This window comes from Chelonoidis abingdonii, chromosome 3 (assembly GCF_003597395.2).
Source record: "Chelonoidis abingdonii isolate Lonesome George chromosome 3, CheloAbing_2.0, whole genome shotgun sequence".
Taxonomy (NCBI): domain Eukaryota; kingdom Metazoa; phylum Chordata; order Testudines; family Testudinidae; genus Chelonoidis; species Chelonoidis abingdonii.
Window position 1 is genome coordinate 36456125 of NC_133771.1, and position 6408 is coordinate 36462532.

The 6408-nt window shown below is 40.2% G+C and overlaps 1 pseudogene; it reads left to right on the top strand.

Moving 5' to 3' along the window:
• The first annotated feature begins 491 nt into the window (after positions 1–491).
• Positions 492–5379, top strand: LOC142046533 (uncharacterized; annotated as a pseudogene).
• The last annotated feature ends 1029 nt before the right edge of the window (positions 5380–6408 follow it).

Below are 6408 nucleotides of genomic sequence, written 5' to 3' on the forward strand. Positions count from 1 at the left end.
ATCCAAACAAATCAAATTCTGCACTCTACTAATAGAGGGAATACATATGAAGTTAGCAAGAGAAATGGAAAGCAACCTTCTCTTACATCCAGATAAGCACCAGATAATTTGTGCAAAAAAATCTGTCACAAGGTTGTTCACCCAGTGAATTACATTCTTTATCTGAATGAATGTCTACTTGACTCACAAAGATCTGATAAAGCCAAAGTTTTAAACAGGAAAGCACTATGCTGTGGAAATCAATGTACTGGAGCACAGACCACTACACTACAACAGATATTAACTTAGTTAGTTGTTGTTAATATGCATTCACTTGCTTTGTCTTAAAACCTAGAAAAAGAGCAACTGTTTACAGTCTGCTTTACACAGATAAGTGATCACTATACGGCTATGCACTACAGAACACACAACCAGATATTAAGAGGAAAAGAAGGTTCTTTTCATTACTGCAGAGTTGGTTCAAGAGGGCTGTATACCCAACAAAACTCAGTATGAAGGCCAGTAAGTTATGTGCTGTACCTTACAGCCTGTAGGACCTTAACAACCAGACTACACTGTCATGGTACAAGAAACTAACCAAAAGACACTTTTTAAAGCCATCTAGTCTCCTTTATGGGGTAATGCAGGACTTTTAATTGCTTCAAGCATCCGGTGTTCTGCCATGGAAAGACTAGAAAATTCACTGGTATTAACTTTTTGTTTCAAAATACTCTGAACATCACCACCTCCAGAACAACTCTGAAATTTTAAAAGGAAATTGTGTTCATTTTAGCTGTCACAGTTCTGACTTTATACTAGAAAATAATGGAAGACTGTATTACAAAAAGGAAAAAACACACAAAAAGCGAAAGAGTGAAATTGATGTCACTGCAAGATTTTGAAAACCAACATTAAAATGTCAAGATGCAATAAAATGCAACTTTAAAAAACAGAAATGTAGGAAGATGGTGTTATATCAAATCTAAGAGAGGAGAGACAAGTCTAGTCTGTGACAGCATCACAATGTAGCAATCAAAATGTATGAACTGTACCTTTAAGAGTTTGTTCCTAGATCCTGGGATGAGTGCTTTTCTATGTAGCTACTAGAAATATAACTAAATGGTAACAGGGGTGTGCTTTCCTAATTTGCTTATGTTAAATACAAGACTACAAAGATTTAGATTCAGACTTTAAGGCCAGAAGGGTCCATTATGATCATCTAATCTGATCTTCTGCGGAACACTTGCTAAAGACCTTATCCAAATAACCCTAATACTCCAATCGTATTCTTGTACATAGCTGCTTAATGTACTTTGCTTAATTTACTTTGTTTTTTAATCAGATATACTCTACATTTTGTATTTGCAAGGAGGAACCATTGCAAAACAGTAAGAAGTGTTTCTATGGTTTTTTACAGTACATTGTTTACCGCACACTATTTGCTTCATGTGCACCATGGGGGAAGCAAATTATATAGTATTTATCTGGGATTGTAGAATACCAAACTAATGACTACACCAGCCTTCTGTTTAAATTAAGGACTTAAAGTTTGCAGCTCCAGGCCTAAGATAGTATATAAAAATTCTTATAAAAGTCATTATTGTTTGGGATTTTGACTAATGAACTAGCAGCAGGATTTATGATGTTTGTAAAACATTTTTGCAAGTTATGGCAAAGATACAAATACAGCTTCATTAATCAGTTCTAGTAGTAACTGTTATGGATCTAAATATCAATGTCTCCATTTAACTTTTTATGTTTCAAATAAGAAACTTTGTATTACAACATGTCATATCAGTAGCATTGTTAAGATATAATAGAATTCTGTAGATTTTTAGGTCCACTGGGAGATTCCTACAAGGTTGGGGGCCAGGTAGAGAGATTTTTTTTAAATGATCATGTGGATCTTTTTAAAAATAATGATTTCCCCCCTAGGAAGTTGATGAGGAGATGCTTTCCACACTTGCAAAATTTATGCATATGCCTTTTATTTATTTTTTACTTCTAATAGGACTGAGACAGGCTAAAGCCATAAATTTAGATCTGAAATTCTTCAAATTCCCAGTCAGATCAAAACTGAGAGGGGGTCAATTTTCTGGTTCCAGTTTGGAAAGAGGTGGAAATCTCACAACAGCAGCTGATCTTACAAGAATTCCACCACGAAAGTTCCAAAAATCTCACAACAGCTGTGAATTGTTGTAGCTTTAAATCCAGACTCATCCTTTTTTGGCCTTGCACCCAAAAATTCACTTAAACCTATTCCAGATCCAATCACCACTAAATTTCTAAAATAGTTACACCACTTTGTGCTAAATCCAGCTTCAGATCAGCTAGTGCACTTCATGACTGCATGGTATTGTTTGTCTGCCTAGATTTTAAACTAAGCCAAACGAGGTAAATGGGGAAGTGAGATGCCTGGAGGAAGCATGAACAGGAGAGCGCAAGAGGGAGGACTCCTGCCTCATATTGAGAAAGCAGAACGATGAGCAAGTTACCTTAAGAGTCTATACACAAATGCAAGCAGCCTGGGAAACAAGCAGGGAGAACTGGAAGTCCTGGCACAGTCAAGGAATTATGATGTGATTGGAATAACAGAGACCTGGTGGGATAAATCACATGACTGCAGTACTATCATGGATGGATATAAACTGTTCAGAAAGGACAGACAGGGCAGAAAAGGTGGAGGAGTTCCATTGTATGTAAGAGAGCAGTATGACTGCTCAGAGCTCTGATATGAAACTGCAGAAAAACCTGAGAGTCTCTGGATTACATTGAGAAGTGTGAGCATAAAGGGTGATGTTGTGGTAGGAGTCTGCTATAGGCCACTAAACCAGGGGGATGAGGTGAACGGGGCTTTCTTCTGGCAACTAATAGAAATTCTATATCACAGGCCCTGGTTCTCATGGAGGACTTCAAATCACCCCAATATCTGCTGGGAGAGCAATACAATGGTGCACAGACAATCCAGGAAGTTTTTGGAAAGTGTTGGGTACAGTTTCCTCCAGCACTTGCTCCAGGAAATAACTAGGGGCAGAGCTCTTCTTGACCTGCTGCTCACAAATAACGAAGAATTAGTAGGGGAAGCAAAAGTGGATGGGAACCTGGGAGGCAATGACCATGAGATGGTCGAGTTCAGGATCCTGACACAAGGAGGAAAGGAGAGCAGCCAGAAACAGGACCCTGGCTTCAGAAAAGCAGACTGACTCCTCAAGGAACTTGATGAGCAAGGATCCCCTGGGACAAATAACATTGAGGCAGGAAAGAAGTCCAGGAGAGCTGGCTATATTTTAACGATCCTTATTGAGGTTCGGCAGGAATAAACCATCCTGATGTGTAGAAAGACTCCTAAATATGGCACGTGCCACGCTGGCTTCCCGTGAAAATCCTGCCTTGATCCTTAAACACAAAAAAGAAGCTTACAAGACGTGGAACTTGGACAAATGACCAGAGCAGGAGTTATAAAAAATATTGCTCAGGCTCAGGAGTGAAATCAGGTAAGTCAATCACACCTGGAGTGCATCTAGGCAAGATTTGAAGAGTTAGTAACAAGAAGGGTTTCTTCAGGTATGTTCAGCACAAAGAAAGTCAAGGAACAGTCTGGGCCCTTTACTGCATGAGGGAGGGCAACCTAGTGTCAGAGGATGTGGAAAAAAGCTTAAGTGTAATCCAATGTGTCTTTTTGCCTCTGTCTTCATACTGAACAAGGGTGTGGTAATTCAGACCTCCCAGTCCCAGAACCCTGAATTTAAACGTCCACATATCTGGTCCTGTCCCAAACCTGGACTTTTTGCGTTCCAAAAAGTCTGGGGCTATAACCTGAAACTCCCCCAAGCTCACTACCAGCTTGGTATTTGGGCGCCACCCGGTCAGAGTACGGTAATTACTTTAGGGGCCTGACTCCCCTCTTTCCTCTTCTCTGTGTCCCCAACCCTCCTTGGTGGACCTCCAGATTCCAAAATCCCTTGGATGCTAAAAAGCAGGGGAACAAATCCCTTCTCCCCTCTCTCCCCGGCCTTGCCAGCCAAACCGTTTCTCTGCCTTCCCAAGCGATAGCATCTCTACTACCCTCAGGCACATGAGTGCAAAATGCCAACAGCTTGCTTTGCCTTCCCCGTGTCTGCTCCGATAGCAGTAACAGGAAAAAAACTTCAACCCAAGAGAACAGAGATGATTCTTTGTCTCTTGCCCCGTAGCACTGCTCCTTCCCTGAAAGGCAATACGGAAAAGCCCACAAGCCTGGCTTTTCCCTTCCCTTTGCCCTCCCTAGGAAAAAAACTTCCACACGTTTTTAAAGAAAAAGTTTATATCAAAAAAGAAAGAAAACATTAAAACAATAATCTTGCATTAAGAAAAACAATACAGGCTCTTGCCTTAATAAGAAGATTGGAAAAAAACCGTCTGATTTAAAGATAGCCCAATCTAAACCAGCCAACAAACTCACATACAGGTCAAATACACTACAAAGATTCATCATAGCCGAATTAACTTTGCGTTCCCGTGAGGTACTTACCAGATGTTTAGAAAGAACTTTAAGATAAAGATGGAGTTAGGAGAGAACCTTGTTACTCACAGTCTGAGCAAAAACAAAGACCTCTGGTTACAAAATTCCCGCCCGCTGATTTTAACAATCCAGTCTTGATTGGTCTCTGCTCAGGTGTTTGTTACCCTTTCCAGGTAAAAGAACTCTAACCCTTACCTTACCTATCCATTTATGACCACAAGGGTAGCTTCCCAGAGTGCTGCACTGGGCGGCACAAATATGGGGACAGAGGTGACCGCCCTCTGTGCGTAGAAGGAAGTTGGTTCGGACTATTTAGAAAAGCTGAATATGAGCAACAGTCCATGAGGCCAGAATGCACTGCATCCAAGGTGCTTAAAGAAGTTAGTGGATCGTGGTTGCATGAGCATTGGCATTATCTTTTGAAAAAGTTCATAGTAATTGGGGCGGATCCCAGATGACTGAAAAAGTAGTAATGTAGCTTGCCTATCTTTCAAACAAAGGGAAGGAGGAGGATCTGGGGAACTACAGGCCAGTCAGCCTCACCTCAGTCCCTGGAAAAATCATGGAGCAGGTCCTCAAGGAATCAATTCTGAAGCACTTAGAGGAGAGGAAAGTGATCAGGAACAGTCAGCATGGATTAGACGAAGGGCAAGTCATGCCTGACTAACCTAATTGCCTTCTATGAGGAGATAACTGGGTCTGTGGATGAGGGGAATGTAGTGGACATGTTATTCCTTCACTTTAGCAAAGCTTTGGTATGGTCTCCCACCGTATTCTTGCTGGCAAGTTAAAGTAGTGTGGGCTGGATGAATGGACAATAAAAGTGGATAGAAAGTTGGCTAGATTGTTGGGCTCAACGGGTAGTCTGCATATCTGTACAAATATGTGCTGTGCAGTAGATTCCAGTTCCATAGTAAAATGTAGTACACAATATCATACTGCAGAAAGTGATGAACGTCTTTTGAAGGACATGTATAAGTGATAGACTCAGAAGAGTATTTGAGCATTTGGACCGTATCTGACAAAAATGGTACCCCAAATCTCCAGAGACAGCTACCCCTACTAGGCTTAAACATTTCCATCTGTGATACCCTCAAGAATTACTTCTTTGGGTAATCCTCGCTGGTGCCTATCTACAAAAAGGACAGAGGAGTCCTCTCAAGGTAAGCATATTGCTTCCAATGCAAGGGGCACCTCGAGCAAAGTGCTTTCCAGCAGCCCCAGAATTCTCCAAAGCAGGCAAGTTCTGAAATTGTCATTTTCCCTATTTGTGTGTCACATCATTCTTGAATACTAATATCTGTGTGTTTGCCACTTCCCTTTGATCATGTTATAATGAAATAGTTCCTTGCTGGCCTTAGCTACTTGATCATGACATCATCAGAGAGCACTGAAGTATGCAAAGTTCCTGAGATTTTACTGGTAAGGTATGTCAATGTGTATAAATCTAGATGCAAGAGAGAGTGAGAGCAGCAGAAATTCTGCCAGCCTTATTTGCATAATAGTGAAATGCCAGTTTATCTACTGTACATAGGAACTATTTCACTACATCAGATTTTGTACTGACCTGTTACACCTTTTTCCTCCAAATTTGCTTTTTTTTAATCTTATTAAACTTAAATTATTGTCAGAATGAGTCAGAAGGACAAATCTGGGATGCACAAGAAGATATGATTACCTAATAACAGATATTTTCTGAAAAATTTGGCATTTTCATAGCAGTACAAAATTTTCAAATGTCCACTAATAGGCTATGTCTGCAGGTTTATTGTTCCCAGGTGCCCAATTACCAATTTTATGTCTGCACCGTAACAACTGTGCTGATTTTGAAGAACTTATTTTAAATAAATAAACAAACTTATGTTACAAAAAAAATCACTAGAGAGATCAATATATTTTCCTTCTTTTAAAGGCAACAGAAAACTTCA